At 44.2% G+C, this 24193-nt stretch overlaps 2 long non-coding RNA genes across 2 annotated transcripts; both read right to left on the bottom strand.

Annotated features, from left to right (window-relative positions):
* Positions 1-847: 847 nt before the first annotated feature.
* On the bottom strand, positions 848-6541 carry LOC134294210 (uncharacterized). The gene is made up of 2 exons (XR_010001182.1): positions 3640-6541; positions 848-1291 (listed from the first exon to the last, which is right to left on the bottom strand). It is a non-coding gene; the product is annotated as an uncharacterized LOC134294210 (long non-coding RNA).
* An 11951-nt stretch (positions 6542-18492) lies between these two features.
* LOC134294173 (uncharacterized) lies at positions 18493-22536 on the bottom strand. The gene is made up of 2 exons (XR_010001142.1): positions 22124-22536; positions 18493-19034 (listed from the first exon to the last, which is right to left on the bottom strand). It is a non-coding gene; the product is annotated as an uncharacterized LOC134294173 (long non-coding RNA).
* Positions 22537-24193: the final 1657 nt, after the last annotated feature.

The following is a 24193-nucleotide window of genomic DNA, read 5'->3' as shown; positions in this document are numbered from 1 at the left end:
CATCATGTTTTACAACAAATTTGACGGAAAAAGTAGTTCAATACGCAGTAATGCTATGTAGTAATTACTGTATTTATTTATTTATTTATTTATTTATTTGCAGCATTTATATTCCGCCCTTCTTTCTCACCCCAAAGGTGACTCAGGGCGGATCACATTACACATACAGGCAAACATTCAATGCCTTTTAACATAGAACAAAGACAAGACAAACATAGGCTCCGAGCGGGCCTCGAACTCATGACCTCCTGGTCAGAGTGATTCATTGCAGGTGGTTGCAGCTGGCTTGCTCTCCAGCCTGCGCCACAGCACCAAAATATCACGATGTATTGAAAACATTGACTACAAAAATGCGTTGGATAATCCAGAACATTGGATAAGCAAGTGTTGGATAAGTGAGACTCTACTGTATCTACAGCCACATGGCACTTCACGCTCTGCTTGCTGTGATCTGAATGCTCAAACTCTAAGTATCTACAGCCACATGGCACTTCACGCTCTGCTTGCTGTGAGCTGAATGCTCAAACTCTAAGTATCTACAGCCACATGGCACTTCACGCTCTGCTTGCTGTGAGCTGAATGCTCAAACTCTAAGTATCTACAGCCACATCTTTCCTTAGAACCCCACCTTCTAACCCTTCCCATGCTTTGCATTCCTTGAAAGCAATTTTGCAGTTGCAGCACTTTATTTATGCACTTTAAAGTTTATGCACTTTATTAAAGCTTTGGATATTGTGTTTTATATGCCCGACCCTTTTATCTCCCTTCAATTTCTGTGCAGTGAAGGCATGGAAGGGGTTCATTGCACGACGTCATGACGGAGAAATCATGAGCTTGACTATTGATGTCAGTAGCAGGGGATGGATTTAATGCAGGGAGGAGGCAGAGGAGCCGTGGGATGCGCATAGAGTTGTGCAACTGATACCAAAGGAGAACAGTTTTGCTTCCATTTTCGCTTGCTTCCCTCGCGCGATAAACTCCGGAGACATAGCAATTAAAGTGGCGCCAATTTGCTCCGCAACGCAACTGCTCTTTGTTCATCTGGGATCTACCTGTGACGTAAAGGCAGCGGGGAAAAGACATAAGGAAATGCTTCTTCCTCTTGTGGTTTCCCCTCCTTCAACCTCTGCCCCTTCCCGTCTCCCCTTCTGCTCCTTTTGTCGCTGTTCTTCAAGATTACCGCACGGTCCTTCAGCTGCGCAGAACTCGCTTGCATCAAGGAGACAAGTCCTCAGTTTTGGGTACTTCCAAGACCGTGTTTATGACAACGAGGCTGAACAAGTTCTTGTTTCTGTAGGCAACTCAGAGAAACAGAAAAACATTATGTGACAGCGTTTTCACTAGCAAAGGCCCCAGGGACCGTCAGACAAAGCAATGTGTCTCCAACAATAAAGAAAGCCAGGAGTTCCATTCAATTATTCAGATTCCCATCCGTCCCCTCTCTCCCCCTCTCGCGTCCTCTCAGATGTACAAAAAAGCCTGTATCGATCATTTGACAGAAGCTGCTTTCATCATCATCTCCTTTAGAATTCTTTGTTTTTCTATCTCCTTGCTTCTACTTGTATGATGCTCAAAGGTGTAATTGAAGTGAACGACTGGATGGAGAACTGTAGCCCTTCCTTCTTGAGGCAGATCTAGTGGCCGGACACCGACTGGCAACGGGAGTGGACTTCGTGGCCTGCTTTGACCCTTCTGGAAATGCCACATCGCATACGCATCAGTGGAATAAAAATGGACCCAACAAATAGCTAAAGGGCACGAGGACAACAGAGAGTGCCCTGACCGCCTCCATGTCTCTCCCTGCTCTGCTGTCTTTGATCTGTTGGGAGCAGCTGCAGGCGGGGACAGCAAAGATATGGACTGGGTAAACCTTGACCCGTTTGGTGTCTCGGCTCTTTGGAGCCTCCCGAAATTGGGAAGGCAGATAACTCTTTTCACTCTGGGGTGCCAAAAAATAAGTTTTCTGTCGACCCATTATGGCGGAGAGGCTTACCAGGTTCTCCTTACCATCATTTTAGGCATTTAATTTGCTTCTACTCTAGAGGAGAGGCGCTCAGCTGCAGGCAGGCACACATTTTAAGGAGGCTGCTTACCTGTTTCTAGACGAGAGGAGCTCAGCTGCAGGCAGGCACACATTTTAAGGAGGCTGCTTACCTGTTTCTACTCTAGAGGAGAGGCGCTCAGCTGCAGGCAGGCACACATTTTAAGGAGGCTGCTTACCTGTTTCTAGACGAGAGGAGCTCAGCTGCAGGCAGGCACACATTTTAAGGAGGCTGCTTACCTGTTTCTACTCTAGAGGAGAGGCGCTCAGCTGCAGGCAGGCACACATTTTAAGGAGGCTGCTTACCTGTTTCTAGACGAGAGGAGCTCAGCTGCAGGCAGGCACACATTTTAAGGAGGCTGCTTACCTGTTTCTACTCTAGAGGAGAGGCGCTCAGCTGCAGGCAGGCACACGTTTTAAGGAGGTTGCTTACCTGTTTCTACTCTAGAGGAGAGGCGCACAGCTGCAGGCAGGCACACGTTTTAAGGAGGCTGCTTACCTGTTTCTACTCTAGAGGAGGGGCGCTCAGCTGCAGGCAGGCGCACATTTTAAGGAGGCTGCTTACCTGTTTCTACTCTAGACGAGAGGCGCTCAGCTGCAGGCAGGCACACATTTTAAGGAGGCTGCTTACCTGTTTCTACTCTAGAGGAGGGGCGCTCAGCTGCAGGCAGGCACACGTTTTAAGGAGGGTGCTTATCTGTTTCTACTCTAGAGGAGGGGCGCACAGCTGCAGGCAGGCGCACATTTTAAGGAGGCTGCTTACCTGTTTCTACTCTAGAGGAGAGGCGCTCAGCTGCAGGCAGGCACACGTTTTAAGGAGGCTGCTTACCTGTTTCTACTCTAGAGGAGAGGCGCTCAGCTGCAGGCAGGAACACGTTTTAAGGAGGCTGCTTACCTGTTTCTACTCTAGACGAGAGGCGCTCAGCTGCAGGCAGGCACACACTTTAAGGAGGCTGCTTACCTGTTTTTACTCTAGACGAGAGGCGCTCAGCTGCAGGCAGGCACACATTTTAGTGAGGCTGCTTACCTGTTTCTAGACGAGAGGCGCTCAGCTGCAGGCAGGCACACGTTTTAAGGAGGCTGTTTACCTGTTTCTACTCTAGAGGAGAGGCGCTCAGCTGCAGGCAGGCATAAGCTTCGAGGAGGCTTGTTACCTGTTTCTCTACTCTAGAGAATGGGCGCTCAGCTGCAGGCAGGTACGCACACTTTCTGGGCCTGCACGCCACACATGCACTTTTTCCAAGGCAAGGAGTCTGCTCACAAAAAGCAGGTGAGGAGCTGGGATCAGCTCCTGCTTGCTTTCCTGTCGAGCTGATTTTCTGTGTCTGTCTATATGATGTCGTATGTCTAATGGCATTGAATGTTTGCCATGTATATGTGCATTGTAATCTGCCCTGGGTCCCCTTTGGGGTGAGAAAGAAGGGCGGAATATAAATACTGTAAATAAATAAATACAACTACAACTCCCATGATTCCACAGCATTGAACCGGAGTGGTTGAAGCAGTATCAAGCTGCATCAATTCCAAAGTGTGGCCAGCCACAGCCCAAGTTACCCTGAATCTCTTCGTACGGCAATGCCTTCAAGTACGAAAAATACCTGTCAAACCTCCACCTTCTCTTGCAGGCGAGATGCAGTGCTCTCCTCCAATATAGCAGAATGCTTCAATTAAAATTAAATTACAGCCGGGTGGCGTAAATTGTCTTATGTTGTAGAACATTGCATTTTCCCAAAGTGAAATATAGAGACATCCATTCCCGGCTCTTTTCCGTGCCCACACAAACTTTGCCGAGATGCATTAGCAATGGAAATCTCCTTCCACATCCCCATCTCTGTACGTTTGATGCACCTGCCATCAATCTTCCTTCCCGTGGAAACAAAGAGCCCAACCGAGGTCGGGGAGGGAATTCGCATAATTGGCCCTGTTTGAGCGGAGCCTGGTGCGTCCTCTCATCTCCGAAGCGCCCCGTTCCTTGGAATCATGATAAAGTGTCGACACGCCTTGTGTGGATGTAGAACTAACATTTCATGGCAAGGGAGGAGGGAGGTTGGTTGGTTTGCAGCTGGCAGTTGACAAGAGGAACCGGAGACGGCATCGCCGGGCTTTGCGGGAACATTGTGGCTTGGTCGGAATTAGCGGCACCGCGGCGTCATTGCACACTGTCCCTCGTACCCTTGTTGTATGAACGCAGAGATCTGCCGTCACAGGGCAATGCCAGCCTGCTTCCTGGGAGGCTTTTGCTGCTTGACAATAATCGGGTGTTACGTGCGGCGTGGCTGTCGGCGATGGGATGGCAAATGCGCAGCCAAGCCCTGATGCTCGAGCACAGGGAAACAGGCACTGGCCATTCCAATGTTGTGACAGGTGCAACTTGGCCGGGTTAATGCCGCTGAGCTCGGTTGTGCGCATTGAACACACAAACAGTGGTGCCGTCAGGGACCAGGGGTTGGAGGGTAGTGTGTATTGTCAGTGACCGGGATTAGCCTTCCTGGCGCATAGCCTCCAGCTCTCTGTACCCGTGTCCATATATTCAACCATCTATGGCTTGAAAATATTCCAGAAAGGCAATCCATTGAAGGGTGCGGACTGGAGGTAAACCCCAGTAGAATAATAATAATAATAATAATAATAATAATAATAATAATAATAATAATAATAATAATTTTATTCTTATATCCCGCCCCATCTCCCCGGAGGGACTCGGGGCGGCTTACATGGGGCCATGCCCAGACACGACAGCACAAATCAGATAAAACATTAAACTGAGCAGTAAAACTTCAACATGATTAAAAACAGTCATAAAAGTCAATATACACAATAATATTAAAATCCCGATTTGGGTCAAAAGATCCAGGTCAAGGTGCAAAGCAATGCGTTCTATATTCTCAGCCACAGAAAACCCCGTGATAGGTTCACCTTAAAAAAGGTCAAAGTTTTCCCCTGACGTTAAGTCCAGTCGTGACCGACTCTGTGGGTTTGTGCTCATCTCCATATCTAAGCCGAAGAGCCAGTGTTGTCCGTAGACACCTCAAAGGTCATGTGGTCAATGGCATGACTGCATGGAGCGAAGTTACTTTCCCACCGGAGTGGTACCTATTAATCTACTCACATTTGCATGTTTTCGAACTGCTAGGTTGGCAGGAGCTGGGGCTAACAGCGAGTGCTCATTCCACTCCCGGGATTTGAACCTGGGACCTTTTGGTCCGCAAATTCAGCAGCTCAGCGCTTTAACACACTGTGCCACCAGGGGCTCTTAGGTTCACCTTAGGGTCATCATAAATCAGAAATGTCTTGAAGACAGACTGGAGCAGCAATAGTATTGTATTTACTCAGATCCCATGTGCCATCGAATCTAATGCGCACCTCTATTTTCATAGGCATCCCTGGTGACGCAGTGCCGGCAGGACTGATGACTTGAAGGCTGGGTTGCTGACCTGGAGGTTGCTGGTTCGAAGCCAACTCCTTACCAGCTCGTTTTTATCCTTTTACTTGGGTGCCAAATCCACGTTTTAATATGCTTTTAACATGATTATTTCTTTTGTTTTGTTTTGGAATGTCAGATTTTAATAACTGTGTTGGTTTTGATGTTTCTCTATGTTTTATTGTTTTATCTGGGCTTGGCCTCATGTAAGCCGCCCCGAATCCCTTCGGAGAGATGGGTATAAAAATAAAGTATTATTATTATTATTTTATTGTATGACACAGCAAACAAGATAAATATGCTGGATTTCGTATCACAAAATCACAAGTCAAACACTTCCCAAGTGTCTAGGACTGTGTGATGTATTTTCGGATGATGTGTGCAGATTATTATTATTATTATTATTACTACCACTCAGCGAGAGCGTGGATGAGCTCCCTCTATCAGCTCCAGCTCCCCATGCTGGACAAGCCTCCCACAAGGATGGTAAAGCATCAAAACATCCAGGCAATGTCCCCATGGCAACCTCTTTGTAGACGGCCAATTCTCTCATACCAGAAGCGACTTGCAGTTTCTCGAGTTGAACCCACCACCGCCCCAAAACGTCAACTTTCAAAACCCTGAAACTAAAAAAAGTGTTTGCTTGCAAATGTAACGCGCAGCAACAAAATGTTTAATGTAAGTCTCCTTCCGAAGAGAAAAAGTGGGGTATAAATAAACAAAATACTGTATATACTTGAGCATAAGCCTAGTTTTTCAGCCCTTTTTTTAAGACTGAAAAAGCCCCCCTCGGCTTATACTTGGGTGAGGGTCCTGGTTGGCTTATATTTGGGTCAGCTTATATTCAAGAATAGATGGTACATTTATTATTTTTCTCTATTTTTATTGGTATTATTACATTTATTATTTTTCTCTATTATTGTTGCTACTATTACATTTATTTCTCTATTTTTATTATTATTATTATTAACATGTTTATTATTTCACTCTGATATTATTATTATTATTGCATTTATTATTTTACTCTATTTATTATTACTTGTATTATTTTCCTGTTATTATTATTATTATTATTATTATTATTATTATTATTATTATTACATGTATTATTTTACTCTATTATTATTAAAAGGATACATATGCACATTGACATTGAAGGAGATGAGAATAATGATTTGATCAGAGTTGGACAGTCTTATCTTAAATCTGAGCTTGATGTAAATATTCAAAAACATTTAACCTTCTGATGCCTCAATTAATGTAATTTTATTGGTATCTACAGTAGAGTCTCACTTATCCAAGCTAAACAGGCCGGCAGAAGCTTGGATAAGCGAATATCTTGGATAATAAGCAGGGATTAAGGAGAAGCCTATTAAACATCAAATTAGGTTATGATTTTACAAATTAAGCACCAAAACATCATGTTATACAACAAATTTGACAGAAAAAGTAGTTCAATACGCAGTAATGTTATGTTGTAATTACTGTATTTATGAATTTAGCACCAAAATATCACGATATATTGAAAACATTGACTACAAAAATGGCTTGGATTATCCAGAGGCTTGGATAAGCGAGGCTTGGATAAGTGAGACTCTACTGTATTTTCATTTCTGAAATTTACCACCCTTGGCTTTTACTGGAGTCAATGTTTTCCCAGCTTTTTTGTGGTAAAATTAGGTGCCTCGGCTTATATTCGGGTTGGCTTATACTCAAGTATATACGGTACTAATAATAGTAATACCCATTATAGTCGCTGCCTCCTTGGAAGTCCTTCTTTAAAAACAATTGTGATGGAAGACCAAAGTTTGCAGCAATGGAAAAGAAACCTTGGCCCTATGATGATTTTATGATGCTTATATGGGCTGCATCTATGCTCTGGAGCAGCGGTTCTCAAAGTGTGCTCCACGGAGCCCTTGGGACTCCACAACTTTCCCTCCTTTTTCCTTCTCCTCTCATTGAATCCATTAAAGGTTTTGACTAACCATGAAAGATCTATCCAAGCTGTTGAACCTATTAAGGAATAGGATCCATCCCCTTTGAGAGTTCTCCGGAAGCCCCAGTGAACGTTCTGCCGAAGTCTGATGAAGCTCCTGGAACTTATGGGAGGAAAAGCACCACAGAAAGGAAACTTAGATAGTTGCCATTAAAATATTTATACCCTCCCCTCTTCAGATAGAGGGTGGAATATGAATATTTTAACAATAAGGGAAGGAATAAATATCTTAGTAGCATTTCTGTGCTGTCTTTCCTGGGGGCAACATGCAAGAAAACCGATTTGAGCAATTTAATACAGTGTAAAATAAGAGGCGCTAGTGCTTATCTGCATGAGATCTGGGATATTTGACTAACTGGGCTAATGAAGGATCGGTGATACGGTGGGAAATTTAGCTGGATCCGCTTGGTTACAAGACCCGAAAACAGGAAGCCAATCTATTTAGTTTGTGACAGATGACAAACAGCCGAGATGTACGTCTACGAGAGTACAATTCTGCAAAATGAGCAGCCCTGTCATTCCACTCGCTGCATAAACTCTTTTTGGCCAATGTTATAAATAAAAGAACTACACCCGGAAGATACTTCTAGGCCTCAGCAATCCTTTAATTGGTCCCACCACAACCAGAAGGACTTTTTAGCTCCAGCTGCTGGCACATTTCCTATTTAACCGTTGTAACAGGCAAACTTTCTTGACAACTCATCTCTCCAAATAGGTCTCAGAACCTTTGCTTTAAAAAATTGCTAAGGGGATGCATTCAGGAGAAATCGGTCTTTGTCATTTTATAGCTCCTTGGTTAAACTTAGAAGACATCATCGGCAGAGCAGAAACTAAATCAGGGCTTCCCAACCTGTGGTCTGTGGGCCACTAGTGGTCCCCAAGAGCTAAAATATGGTCCGCGGACACACCGTTACTACAACTGGTCTTGCGAAACCCTCTTCTAGTGCCGAGGCAACGAGGATGTCATGAGGAGAGAGCCTGACTGCCCACGAAAGGCAAGCACAACAACAAGCCTCCTGACTGCTGCTTCTCCTCCTCCTCCCGTTCCATGTGGCGCCTGGAAGTGGTAGCGCCTTAGTGTCTTTGTTTTGAGGCCTGTTTCTGGGGTTATTTGGGGCGCTGATTCAGAAAATTGCATTGGATAGACCACATCAGCTCTAGGTTAGGCAAGCCCCAACCCTTTTGAGTTTTAGAAAAGCCTTAAAACATGGCTTTGTGCCCAGGCATTTAACGAATAAATGATAAAGACGACCCAGATTGTTATATGGATAAAGTTGGAGGATATTGGACGAACGGATTTTAAGCATATGTTTTATGTTTTATATTTTATACTGTATTTAATTGGTTGTAATATAGTTTTATATGTTGTTGTTTTTAATGATGTGCCAATTGTATGCCACCCTGAGTCCCTCCGGGTGAGAAGGGCGGGATAGAAATATTGGAAATAAATAAATAAATAAATAAATAAATAGGTTACTAAATACGGTTTTCTGTGGGCGAGCAGATGGTGACTACTGGGTGGCGTATGTTCTGTATCAGAAACTAGAGCTGATGTGGTCTATGCAATGCCATTTTCTGAATCAGCATCCCAAATAATCAAACCAAATCAAACTGATTTGTAACCTTTTTGGAACTAATGTTGGAGAGTGGTCCCTGGTCAAGTGGATCCTGATCAAGTGGATCCTGGTCAGATGTTCCCTGGTCAAAGTGGTCCCAGGTCAAGTGGTCCCTTTGGCTTGGAATTGGAGGGCCAATACTCAGTCGCTTCTCAAATTCCGCTCCCTGGGATGAAATAAGTGTGCCTGCCTTAATTGGGGGGAACAGAACCACAAATTACTCATTTTGATAAATGTACTCATTTATCATCTTCTTGTGTTTTAAACTGTGTATATTGTTAATGTATTTGCGCTGTTACTTTGTAACATTGTGAGCCGCCCCGAGTTCCCATAGGGGGATAGTGGCGGGGTATAAATAAAGTTTATTATTGTTATTATTGACACAACAACGTTGTATGACAAAGCAAACAAGATAGTTATGCTGGATTTTGTTTCACAAAACCACAAGTCGAACACTTCCCAAGTGTCTAAGACTGTGTGATGTATTTTCAGATGATGCGCGCAGATCCCAGTAGGGTGGCCTTTTGCAGTTGGCAGATCGTAATTTTGTCAATGTCTATTGTTTCCAAATGCCGGCTGAGATCTTTTGGCACGGCACCCAATGTGCCCATCACCACCGGGACCACCTGCACTGGTTTCTGCCAGAGTCTTTGAAGTTCAGTCTTGAGGTCCTGATAGCGGCTGAGTTTTTCCTGTTGTTTTTTGTCAATGCGACTGTCACCTGGGATGGCGACATCAATGATCCAAACCTTGTTCTTTTCCACAACTGTGATGTCTGGTGTGTTGTGTTCCAGAACTTTGTCAGTCTGGATCCGGAAGTCCCACAGTATCTTTGCGTGCTCATTTTCCATGACCTTTGCAGGTTTGTGATCCCACCAGTTCTTTGCTGCTGGGAGGTGGTACTTGAGGCATAAGTTCCAATGGATCATTTGGACCACATAGTTGTGCCTCTGTTTGTAGTCTGTCTGTGCAATTTTCTTACAGCAGCTGAGGATATGATCAATGGTTTCGTCGGTTTCCTTGCAGAGTCTGCACTTTGGGTCATCAGCTGATTTTTCGATCTTGGCCTTTATTATTATTATTATTATTATTATTATTATTATTATTATTATTACTATTATTATTATTATTATTATTATTATTATTATTATTATTACTCACCACCCGTTCAGCTCCAACCTGCTGCTGATGGAGGGAGAGAAGGGCCGAACGTTGTTCTGTAAAAGTACAGTTCTCCTCCCTTCACCATCACACGAGGCATCCGACATCGTCACAAACGGAAGGAAGGAAGGAAGGAAGGGAGGAAGGAAGGAAGAGAGCCAGGTGGATCAGCCTTGAATAGGCTCAGAGCCTCCCAGTCACAGGACTGGGGCCAGCGAAGCCAACCAGCCCACACCATTCCAGGCGTCCTTTTGGCTGTGGGTTGGATATTTGAGCTGGCAGGTCATTGCTTTACTCTTTGGTGACACTACAAACGGCTTCCGATTTCATAAGGCCGCTGACAGCTTTGTCATAACACAAGAGCATGCACATTTGCAACCTGGGGCTCTATCCAAGGCTGGCACGCACATCCAAAGAGCCAGCCAGGCGTTCCTGTCAGCCTGTGATCTGGAAATGATCTTTCCTGACCATCAAGAGGGTCTTAAGTCATCTATTTCTTTGGACAGGATCCTTTCTTGAATTTGTCTCACTCTCCCCGGCAAAGGAAAATACTGTCATGCTTTTTCCAACTCTTTTTCTCTCATTTATGTGTTCTTGGCCTTTGGTCTGTTCCGGTTAACCTTCGGCTGGTCCTGCCTGGTCTGATTGCCCGATCACCGAATTTCCCGAATCCCAAACACCCCTACAAGATAATACAGTGCCTTGGGCTTCATGACCGGAAGAACCCATGAAGTTGTGTGTTGTTCTTGTCGTGCACATTGTGTAACTACAGGTGACCACGATTAGCATGTCCTCTTACCTGACCCAGAAGAAGGCAGAGGCCCCATGAAGTCCTCCAGAAGGAGTCTGCGCATGCCTGTGGGCAGGGAATTAATGAGCACAGGAGCAAAGCCGCTGTGCTGGAACTGAGGAATTATCTCAAAATATTATACGCAGCTAGACAATAGTTTGCTTTGTTTTTGAACCGTGACGGCATCATTAAAGAGAAACCACAGCAACAGAGATTAATTCATCCTTTTTGGTTCAAAAGCATTAGTCACACCTGTGTATTCCCATCTGCTGGTATTTTTATCCCTGTGTCACGTGCAAAAACCACCTGCTTGCAAGCCTTAGCCTTGCTATTCCTGTAGTAGCACAAAGTCTCCTGCCCAAAGGATAGGGAGTAGGGTAGTGCAATGGTTAGAGCAGGCACGGGCAAACTTCGGCTTTCCCTCCAGGTGTTTTGGACTTCAGCTCCACAATTCCTCAGAGCTTCATGCCCTTTCCTTCCCCCCTCAGCCGCTTAAGCTGCCACTTCTTGTCCACTTGTGACACTGAGTCCTTGGTGCAGTACTTCCTCATTCCTTTCCGCACGCTGCTCGAGGTTTTTCTGGTATTGTAAATTAGTTAAATTAGCCTCCTCGCACAAAGCGGTACCTACATTTCCTACTTGACAGATGCAACTGTCTTTTGAGCTGCATAGGTCAATAACAAGCTAGGCTATTAATGGTCGGAAGCTCACTCCAACCCAGACTGGCTTCGAACTCATAACCTCTTGGTCAGTAGTGACTTATTGCAGCTGGCTACTAACCAGCTGCGCCACAGCCCACTTGTGACACTGAGTCCTTGGTGGAGTACTTCCTCATTCCTTTCCGTACACTGCTCGAGGTTTTTCTGGTATTGTAAATTAGTTAAATTAGCCTCCTCGCATAAAGCGGTACCTACATTTCCTACTTGACAGATGCAACTGTCTTTAGAGCTGCATAGGTCAACAGCAAGGTAGGCTATTAATGGTCGGAAGCTCACTCTAACCCAGGCTGGCTTCGAACTCATAACCTCTTGGTCAGTAGTGGTTTATTGCAGCTGGCTACTAACCAGCTGCGCCACAGCCCAGCCTTCGGTTGTTGCTGCAGAACTATCTAAAGGTCTGTTATCAGTATACAGAGATATTCACAACCATAGCAAGACACTCACACGACAAGGATGGCAATGAATTACAGATGCAGAGAGATCATGTCAAGCTATCTAAGATGGTTGAGAGCAAGCACGTGGCCAAGAGGAAGTTCACACACAAGCTACTCCCATTTCTCCCTCCAGGTAGGAAATAGCTGTTCCCAACCCTTCAGTGGATTGTGCTGTGAACACATGTCCACAAGAACTGTATTTTTTTTCCAAACACTGGAGACACACGCAATGTATTCCTATCTAATGCAGCATTATTCTACCTGAGATTTGTGATAGTTGCCAGTAGGTGATTTGCCTGGAATTCTTCTCCATCACAGCATTTCAAGGGAGTTAATTCTTTTCCTATCAGCTTTCTTCACTTTCCGGTTTTCACATACTAATGCAGAGATGACTTTAGCATCCGACTTTAGCATCAGATGATATGTCTACAAAGATGAGGATCTTGTCTATTTCCTTTGAGCACAGTCCTTCCAAGTCATGACCTTCTTCCAATTCCTTGACTGTTGTCTCCATTCTCCGTCAGTGCAACAGACACACAAGCGAGGAGCTTGGTCAATATCCCAACTCTCAGAAAGTCATAACAGATCTGGCATGAGCTGGAATTGACACACAGTCTGGATTCCAAGCTGCTTCCTGATGTTGGGATGTAATATTTTGCAGTGAGTCATTTTTTGGCTAATTAACTCTAGATTTATTTAGCCGGCAATGTCCCCGATGCAACCGATCTGCCAGCTTCTTCACTTAGCTGGTGCTAAGCCTTAAATGTGAACCAAGCTAATCGGGTCGGCGAGGAAATAACCGACACCTATCCTTCTTCCCGGTGCCGATGGAGAGGAGAGTGATGCATTCTCAACCGGGTGTCGCATTTTGCAGGATGAGCCCAAGCTGGTGCGCTATTACATGCTCTCGATACTAATTACAGATTGAAAAAGAGATACCTTGACAGGCCTATAAATAAGAGAGAGATAAGGAAAGCACAACCTTGCTAATGACCTCTATTCAGTGGAGAAACTCTACAAAATCAATGTTTCTCTCACCTCTCGATGAGAATACAGCATTATTGATTCCGGATTACAATTAAATCGTAGACATTTAGCCCAATTTGGATACGCATGACTTTTCCTATTATGCCCTGGGCAGTTCTGCTTTCCTGCACGGCCGATGTACGGTTATTGCTCCCTCTGCGTCAGGAGTGGACGACACCCATTGCTACACTACATCTCCCACCATCCGTAGACACTGGAGCGGATGATACTCAGACTTGTAGTCCATCATCAATAGCATATACATATATGAGGTATCTAGTGTGAAATGTCTTGGGTGACAAAACCAAAGATCTGAGGAGGGTCAGCCTTCCCATTAAGTAGGGTGAGAAGACCACTGTAGGCATATGTTCCTAGAAGTCACGAAGCAGCACTCAATGTGAGGTATTTCATTGGTAAATCACCAGCAGTAATAAGATCGACCAACGGAAAGGTGGCCAGTTCAAAGCCCGGTCGGGGTGAGTACCCGACCGTCAATCCCAGCTCACTGTTTACCTAAGCAGCTTAGAACTGTAAGTAGAGAAATTAGGTACCACTAATTAGCGGGGCAGGTATTTTACGACACCACAAAGAACAAGACCAGAAATGCCGGTGATCAAAAAAGAAGGAGGAAGTCCCGATGGCCCTTCATCATAGAGAATGGAGCAACAGCGCCCCCTGTGGCTGAATCCGAGCACAATCTCAACCTCCAAGGCACCAGAGAACTGGACTTCAAGACTACATACCTCCTTCTGTCTGTCTTGTTCTGTTCTGTCCTGTCTCCAAAAGTTTGCTGTGTATACTGTGATCTGCCTTGAGTCCCCTTGGGGAGATAGATAGGGCAGAATATAAATAAAATATTATTTTATTGTATGACACAGCAAACAAGATAGATATGCTGGATTTCGTTTCACAAAATCCCAAGTCGAACACTTCCCAAGTGTCAAGGACTGTGTGATGTATTTTTGGATGATGCGTGCAGTTCCCAGTAGTAGTAGTAGTAGTAGTAGTAGTAGTAATAATAATAATAATAATAATAATAATAATAATAATAATAATAATAATAATAATTGGTGGGGACGAGGGAGAGAGAGGTAATCCATATGCAATGTTGGCTGCATCGTATTATAGCTAAAGTCCAAAAGCATCTTGAAGGTAGAAGTTTGGGAAGGTTAGCACTGTGGGATAATCCAGGGAAACGTTTATTTATTCCACTGGAGTTGCATTGCCGAAAACCCTGTATTTATTTCCAGCCAAGCTGCCTGCAGACGACCCATTGGTGAGAGGGAAGAGAGTGCTTTCCGAGAGGAGCCTTGTCTCGGCTAAAAGGCATTGACCTTCCTCTGCTCCCTGGGAAACTTCCAGAACCTGCCTGGCAGCCAAATTCCATAGCCCGGACTATTAAAAATGGATCGTTTCTATTTGGTTGCGTGGCAACAGATGATGGCTTTGTTCTGTTTTGACAAAGCATCTGCTGAGAGCTCCGTCTTGTCATTATAACTGAGAGCGATGCCCGCAGGCTTTCTTTAAAAATAAGATACAATACAATATGGAGCACTAAAAGGTAATGAGAGAGTTCGGCGTGCCTCTAATTCCCTTTCAAAGCCACGCTTGGGCTGATGCTCTTAGCGATGAGCTTGGCGGCAGGCTGGATCTCGCCCTCTCAGGCGTCATGCGAATGGCACTCTCCTTCCATCCCAGAATGCAGACATGGTCCTGGTTTTGTCACCAGGGCTGCTTCCGATTTCCAGAAAAATCTTGGTCCAGATCCAGTGCCAGGTGGGATTTCAGTGCTCTCTGGACTTGGGGTGAACTATAACTCCCAGAAACCCAAGTCAATTTCCTCCAATCCCCACCAGTACTTCAAGCTGTTCATGTTGGGTATGCACACCAAGTTTGGTCCAGATCCGTCATCGGTGGGAATCACTGTGTTTTCTGGAAGTGGGAGCTGTCTTGGAAATTGCCCACAATGCAGGATGAACTACAACTCACTTCCAGAATGTTTGGTTTGTCACCAGGGTCCTGTGTGCTATGTTTGGTTCAGATCCATCATTGGTGGGCTTCAGAATGCTCTCTGGATGCAGGGCGAACTACAACTCCCACGTGGGTGAGTCAGTCCCGCAGACCCCTCCAGTATGTTCTTGTGGTCATCAGGGTTCGGTGTGACAAGTTTGGTCCAGATCTGTCATTGGTAGGCTTCAGATTGCTCGTTGCATGAAGGGTGGACTACAACTCCCACGTGGGAGTGACCGTGCCCCCCACAAGCCCTCCAGTATGTTCTGTTGGTCATGGGATTTGTCACGTTTGGGGGTGATTGACATAGGCCAATCACCCCCCAACCCTGCCAGTATTCAAAGTAGATTATTATTTTGGAAACTCTCTAATCAAGGCATCCTGGAAGGCATCCTGGAAGATCTTCCATCCTGAGCAGCTGAAGGACAAAAGGACGTGAGGTGAAGATCCTGCTCTGTTGCAAATCCGGACCTTTTCCCTCCATAAGCTTTAATGAGCTGTGATCGCAAAGCGATGTGGTATTTTATGCCGGGAGATAAGCATAAAGCATGACTGGCAGGAGGGAACGGTGGCCCTGATCCTTATCTCTTTTACACCACGTTGAGGCTATTAACGTTGGTGGAGCTGCCACCGATTTGCACAACGGCGAGGCAGATATCATCCCGGATTCCAGGGAAGGAAGCAGGAAAGCTGACAGCCAGTCAGAGATAGATAGCCTTGGAGACAAGACTGGGGCTCCGATAAAGGGTGGTGAGATCACACATGGAGGAAAGCCAAGCCACCCTTCCCTTTACTGTACAGCATCGGTCCCCAAGGAATGGTGGTGGGTCTCATTAAAAGCGAGCTCTTCTCGCTTGTTCACTTAGCGACACAACACACAGGAATATACGTATTTCCAAACAAACAAAAACCAACTTGTGTTTTGCCGTCTGTTTTGGAAAGGATTTTCCTGGGCACGAAACATCCCCAAGGAGACATTGTCTTCACATCTATGGAGAAGGGTTAAGTTTATATTGTGGGTCACTTTTGGAAGGTTGTTGGTGACCCTTGGCGTCCGTAAAATGTCCTTAAGGGTGGGCCGTACATTCCTAATCACTGACATAAAGATTTGCAGTGCAAATCTGGAGATACTAAATCCTTTCTTTCTTCTCTTGTCCAGAGCTTGGAAAAGATCTGGTTTCATGTTATAGCTCCCAGAAATCCACCCTCTCCGCCTTTTGATTTTAAAGACTAAATTCTGGATCTTTGCCTCTGAAGCTCTGAATTCTTTACAGCCACATGGGACTTCACTCTCTGCTTGCTGTGAGCTGAATGCTCAACCTATAAGTATCTACAACCATATGGCACTTCACGCTCTGCTTGCTGTGAGCTGAATGCTCAAACTTTAAGTATCTACAGCCACATGGCACTTCACGCTCTGAGCTGAATGCTCAAACTATAAGTATCTACAGCCACATGGCACTTCACGCTCTGAGCTGAATGCTCAAACTATAAGTATCTACAGCCACATGGCACTTCACGCTCTGCTTGCTGTGAGCTGAATGCTCAAACTATAAGTATCTACAACCACATGGCACTTCACGCTCTGCTTGCTATGAGCTGAATGCTCAAACTATAAGTATCTACAGCCACATGGCACTTCACGCTCTGAGCTGAATGCTCAAACTATAAGTATCTACAGCCACATGGCACTTCACGCTCTGCTTGCTGTGAGCTGAATGCTCAAACTATAAGTATCTACAACCACATGGCACTTCACGCTCTGCTTGCTATGAGCTGAATGCTCAAACTATAAGTATCTACAGCCACATGGCACTTCACGCTCTGCTTGCTGTGAGCTGAATGTTCAACTATAACTCTCCTGCCTCTGCATATTTTTGGGTAGTTTTCCCTAACAACAAAAAAATATCCTTAACATTTTAATGTGATGTTTAAAAATATTACACTTCCAAAAACCAAGGGAGTCTTTGCTTCGAGGGATCCTCGCTTGGAGAATGAATCCGTAGGTTTTTTTTATAAGCATCTTGCTCTGAATAAGTCCGGGGAAACCTTCACTTAATGCACATTTTCCAAAGGAAGTTTCATCCAACAATGACAGTTACCTCTAGGGCCGCTATTGTTGCCTGCAACTGCGAACATGCAGTGATCAAAGGAAGGAGGATTTTTGTCGTTTTGGGGAATGAATTTAATTAGCTCACTGACTTTTTGGCAGGCATTCTTGGGCATGGCTTATGCTCTTCCTTTATCCAATACTTGCAGTGGTATTTTTAGTACTATCATATGAATCAGTACAGTGAGACGCTCTCCATCCATGCAATGTTTACTTTCAGTAAGTGTCTTCTCTTCTGCTTTTCATGCATGCTTAGGGGAGGAAAGGCACTTTTGGAAGAGAGATTGATCTGCGTAAAATCTACATTTGCTCTGCCACAGCTGAAGAGGGTCAGGACGGCATCGGCATAGATGCTCTTGAGGAAAGTTTCATCAAGACTCCCATATTCCAAACAGTACAAGGTGTGTGTGTGTGTGTGGTCGTACTTGAAAGACAGCACTGATATTTCCGCTTCTGAGAAAAACCCATCATCTCCGAAATACCAGCATTGTTATTTTGGCTCGAGGCCATTGGCACTGTATAATACATGGCTTAGCATGAGAATTCTCTGAATTGTTTATGCTGAGGGTCCTGTTGAACGTGAAGGATGCCTCTCTCGGTCCCTGCCTATCTCTCTCTCTCTGTCTCTCACGTTCTCTGGCTGGAGAGTGAGAGGGAAGAGAATGCTTGCAGCTGATTCGTCATAGAATCATTGGCTTGGAAGAGATCCCAAGAACTATCCAGTCTAACCTTCTTCCACAGTCAAAGCACTCCAGGCAGATGGCCATGGGAAGAAGTGGAGTTGATTACATGAGTCCAAAGTATCTGGGTAATCTGGCACTTTGGAGAAACTCCGGGGTATCCAGCAACTTCAGGCAACATGGGTCAAGGCTATGTTGAAATGTGCAATAGGGTTGTGCAAAACAGTCAGAAATCTATACTGTTTTAGTTTTGATTTCGTGTGCATCCCCATCTGAGGAAAAGCTATGGTGCCCCTCATGATGGGCGTGTATACATATGTGAGGGGAAGTCCTAAGGAGGAGGGAGCAAGCCCTGGAGACTAGGACGCAATGGAACAAGGGCTTCAAACGACAGGAAATGAAGGAGATTCTGTCAGAGTATTTACAGCGCAGCAGTAGTTGGATGGAAGCAGTGGAACGCAGAACGAAGAGACACTCAGAGACGTTGGTAAAACTATTTACAAAGTTTTACTGTATGCAGTAGTAATCAACACAAACAGATTTGCAGACAACAGACGAACACAGGATTGTTCTGTTCTCTAACAGAACATGATTCGAACTCTAGGCAGACAGAACTCAACGGAACTGATGCAATTGTTATGCAAAAACACTTGTGTCTGGATACTCCCTAGTTCCAGCCACATATCAAGGTCATCATCGCTTCTTGGCAATTAACTCTTTCCACGCTATGGTACATTCTGGATGATGCAATCAGTTGCAATACAAGCATGGCACAAATTGCATTTAAACACTATCAATACACAAATCCCACATTAACAGATTCCACCTGAACATGAGGAAGATCTTCGTCACATGAGAGCTGTGGAACTCTCTGCTTCGGAGTGCAGTGGAGCCTCCTTCTTTGGAGGCTTTGAAGCAGAGGCTGGATGGCCATCTGTCAGGGGTGTTTTGAATGCAATTTTCCTGCTTCTTGACAGAATGGGGTTGGACTGGATGCATGGCCCACCAGGTCTCTTCTAACTCAAGGATTCTATGAAATGCAAGCAAATGGAGGCAGAATGTTTGCATATTATTCCCAAGGAAGAGTTTAGCATTGGCAAGTAGTTTGATATTCTGAATTCCTAAAAGCTTTGATTTGTTTGCTCTTGTACTGACAGCAAGGCCCACTCCTTTGTGCAAACACGAGCCTGAACTTTCCGCATCCTTCTGTCTTCCGCATCTTGCCTCCAAACAAAACGGATCTAATAGAAACTGTTCAGAAGTCCTCGTGTCTTGAAGACGGGGGCGACCCATCCGTATTTTGTCAAAATAATGATGCTTTAAAAAAATCACTTTCCCCTTTTGTTGATGGATTGTGAATCAACACAGTTGTGAAAAGAAAGAACATCAGAGAGTCTAAGATAATTAAGATTTGCATTCCGTTCCAGCCATTTTCCTGGAATGATTGCTATATTGGTGGTCACTTTAGTAGGTATGAAATCGGTGTCATTATTACAAGCATCCAAGAGACATGTATGTGTGATGTGGTTCGTATGTTGCTTTGTTCTTGGAAAGTCAAACACACATCTCACAGCAAAGGTCCCCAAGCTAGTGTGTGTGTGTGTGTGTGTGTGTGTGTGTGTGTGTGTGTGTATAACATACACACACACACACACACTAGCTTGGGGACCCAGCAGACCCGTGTTATTAGAAGAAGGCAATTTTTGTTTTGGGATGATGATAATAATAATAATAACAACAATAGTACTCTGGGGAAGACCCAAACATTTTAAAAGTTGTTGGGCTAAAAGGGGTCGAAATGCCCTCCATGTTTCATGATTTTCGCCCTTCTGGCCCAAAAACGGAGCAGGGAGATGAGCCTTAGAAGCCCTCCCATTACCGATAATGGTCCGAAAATTTTCATTTTTTTCATAATTGAGACAAAAAAATTCAATTTTTTTGTAAGCAAGACAAAAATTTGTATAGGTGGCCCATTTTCAGAAATGGAGACAAATACAAAACAAATAAAACTAAACAAAATGAATCGCGATTCCATACAAATGCACACCACTAATATATACTACATTTTGGATGTAGGGAAAATATTGCACATACACAAAAAAATACGTTCCTCCATCTACAGAGGTGAGAAAACAATTGCAAACTCTTCTTGTAGGCTCGTGTGAAATAACCGACTAACATTTCTATATCAGGGCACTCCATTATCAATTATAGAAAACGCACATTGCAAAATGCAACCTGTTCAACACTAATCAGTTCTCTATTATGTTTCCACTCCATCCTTTGACTAGTTATGACAAATGCAAGTGAGAGGCACATGGGTAGCCATTCTTTATGATCCAGAGGAGCAAAACATCAAGCAATGCTTGGGTTTTGGAGACTCAGAGAAGGGAGGAAGGAGTAGCCCACTCTCTTACTACGTCCACCAGCAGTGTGCTAATCTTCCATGGTGTTTATCTGGCAGTCCTGTGGTTTGGCGCAATCTGTCGCATGCCAATGCTTAACTTCAGAAGCAATGATAATACGGAGCTAATAGCTCCATTAGCCTATTCCAGTTAAGAAGCTCATTCATCTTAATAGCTTGGAGGATGGCCAAAATATGCAGATAATCGTGGAAATGGATGCTCGGGAGGGGTATTTCGGAGGTGGCAGAAGGAAGGGGTACACGATGCATTGGGAAGAGCAGGGCTTGAAGGTAAGAGGACAAACAAACATTCCCACTTGCTCATTCCTTCTATTATCATACCCAGACTGTGAAATGCAGCTGATGAATATATTGCGGATCGTTGAGGATAAATGGAAGCTCTTACGTGTGCCTGCGACCCGGAGTCACCTGCAGACAATGACGTATCACTCAAAGAACAAAATATAGGAACTTTACGAATTCCAAGATATCAAAGGAACAGTGGGCTTCACAATGGTCTCTCTAATTGCTTACAGAAGCCATAGTCATAAACAGTTCTTTCTCAGTCCACAGATCTGCTTCAGATAAGGATACAGTCCTGGCTCTTCACCATCTCTTCTCAGCAGCAAGCAGGCCTCAAAAATAGCAAGGCCTCTTTCTGAATACACAGCTCTTTTTCTCCAGCAGTACTCAGTCAGCACTGAATAAAACTTGCTCAAACTGGTTCTACAGCAGCAGAATAGATACAGTATCAAATCAATTCCCAGGTCTCCTCCAGTTAACACACATATAGCACAGTGTCTTGACAGAATACACACTGGGGAAAAGAGTCAACATGGTGCTTGAGCATTGGACTATAACTCTCTGCCGACTACTAGGGTTTGAACCCTTGCTATTCCTTGAGCCTGGGCAACTCGACCAGTCTCAGAGGAGTGGGCGAAACGTCAGGAGAGAGTGCTTCTGGAACATGGCCACACAGCCTGGGAAACTCACAACAACCCTGTGATTCCGGCCATGAAAACCTTCAACAACCCTACATGTCCTCAGGGCTGTAGCCAAGGGGGGGGGGGGGGTTAGGGGTTTACCCCCCCCCCCCCATTTTTTCAGGTTTGTAATGTTTTGGTCTTTTAAAAAAAATCTCTGTATCTTCAATCAGTAATGTTTCCTGCATCCACGGGATCCACAGTCTCATTTAAGCACATCCAACAAAGTACCGTATATACTCGAGTATAAGCCAACCTGAATATAAGCTGAGGCACCTAATTTTATCACAAAACTGGGAAAACCTATTGACTCGAGTATAAGACAAGGGTGGGAAATGCAGCAGCTACTGGAACATTTCAAAAATAAAAATAAATATAGATACTAATAAAATTACATTATTTGAGGCATCAATAGGTTAAATATTTTGAATGTTTACATAAAATTGTAATTTATGATAATAATAATAATAATGACTTTAATAAGATAAGACTGTCTAAGTCTGATTACCTATATACTTGAGTATAAGCCAACCCGAACATAAGCCAGCCAGGATCCTGACTTGAGTATAAGACGAGGGGAGCTTTTTCAGCCCTAAAAAAGGGGCTGAAAAACTAGACTTATACTCGAGTATATACAGTATGTCCCCTCTAAGCATTTTATTGACCCTTCCATGCAATGCTATAGTGTTCTTGAGCCAGAGAAGTCCTTCATTTCAAGAGTTTCTCCATTACCTACAGCTTGACAGACTGGGACATATCTGCAGGAGACGCTGCATATGGAAATAATAAACCACACTCATCTGGCTGGCATCGTCTTTCCGAGTCATCCTCGCTCTCCTGCTGTCAAGAGGGTAATCTTTTTCCTGACGGGTGATTGAAAAGGGTCAAATCGTTTGGAGAAACCCAAGACGGAAAAGCAAAACGGTTGAGTCTTCATCGGGGCCATTTGGAGGCACCCGGCCTGCCGCTGATCTCCGTGGCCTTGTTGTCTTATTATTCCTCTCCGCTGCTCTCTAATGCGCAGCGTTGCCATCACAACGGGGACGTGACGTCGCCGGGGCTTCATTTGCAATTGTCACAGGCATCATTTGTTTGTGGCCAGTTGCCTGGTTTCGCCCTGAGGGATACCTGGTTGAGCGGATAGATAGATAGATAGATAGATAGATAGATAGTGAATTGCAGCGCTCTCTGGACCATCCTCCAAAAAACCGGGTGCCCTGACAAATTTGTGAACATCCTTTGGCTCCTCCATGATGACATGATGGCAACAGTCTTGGACAGCAACGGCTCCCAAAGTGACCCATTTAAGGTGGAATCAGGTGTCAAGAAGGGGTGTGTTATTGCCCCCACCTTATTCTCCATCTTCATCGCTATGATACTTCACCTTGTTGATGGGAAGCTTCCCACCGGAGTGGAAATCATCTATTGGACAGATGGCAAGCTATTTAACCTCAGCAGACTGAGAGCCAAAACCAAGGTCACCACAACATCTATTATAGAATTCCAATATGCTGATGACAACGTAGTCTGTGCGCATTCAGAAGAAGACCTACAAGCCACTCTAAACACCTTCGCAGAAGCCTACGAGAAGCTCGGCCTCTCATTGAACATCGAGAAAATCATCCTAAGCCTACAAGGGATCGCCTAAGAAGTAAGAAGAAGAAGAAAGAGATAGATAGATGATAGATAGATAGATAGAGATAGATAAATAGATAGATAGAGCTAGCAACGGACTGGGACTGGGACTGAACCAATGTAGACCCTTTTTGTCGTCGTTCCTGTTAAGTGTCTATAATGTCCCTTCAGGGCTTCCGAAAACACAAGGAAATGTGCGAAAATGTTATCAAGAATCCTTAATGCATTCAAAACATTTGGAAATATATCGAAGATTACACATGTCATTTCATAATACAGCCGCCAACTCTAGGAATATCTCCTGTCTCTTATCTTGAATGAATATATTAAGTTGGGATAGTGATTGAAATGCGCACTACAAGAAATATTTATTCTTCTTATTATGGAGCCCAACCAATTCCTTTGAAAGTTGGCGACAGCAAATTTGCAAACCTACTTGCTTTTATCACGAGTGATAAAAGCAACTCAGATTCACTTCCCTGGGAACCAAACTACATTCACATACAAATAGAAAAACAAAGCAACTCTAAACAGGCATTTTTTTCTGAGGGGAAAAAAGAAGGGATATTTATCTTGAATTCCTCTGTTTGCACAAATCTGCAGCAATTGACTCTTACATTTCTTCCTGAGTGGAAGTGTCTCAGAAGCAAGAAAAATACAGCAGTCCTTCCACAACGGACACACGTGCTTCAGCCCATCTATCAGCAGGGTCAATCTACACACTGTTTAGTAAACTCACCGATTCAGGTTTTCATCCAAAATATCTGGAGATTTTAATCTTCACCATTGCAATATATACACATGTACAGATAGGATATGCAGATCCACTTTCCTTGTCTTGTACTTTCAAACAATCAGATCATCATAGAGTCATATACAGAATGGACAGATAGTCAAACTGAGTCACACAGGAGAGAGCAAGGTGGATTCCTTCGGCCTCCTTATATCGCCACCTGCTGGTAGGTGAGGGACACTGGCTGATAACAACAACAACAACAACAACAACAACAACAATAATAATAATAATAAAACAAGCAGTCAAAGAAGAAGAACATACCCTGGCAGAATATGTAAAGCAAAGTGAATAACCTGCTTTGATTGAAGTCAAAAATCAGAAACTCCTCAAAGCACAGCAAAGAATCAGTACAAGAAAACCGCACTACAAAC

The sequence above is a fragment of the Anolis carolinensis genome, unplaced genomic scaffold (genome assembly GCF_035594765.1).
Source record: "Anolis carolinensis isolate JA03-04 unplaced genomic scaffold, rAnoCar3.1.pri scaffold_13, whole genome shotgun sequence".
Taxonomy (NCBI): domain Eukaryota; kingdom Metazoa; phylum Chordata; class Lepidosauria; order Squamata; family Dactyloidae; genus Anolis; species Anolis carolinensis.
The sequence above is the reverse complement of the archived record's forward strand: the minus strand, read 5'-3'. Positions and strand labels throughout refer to the sequence as shown.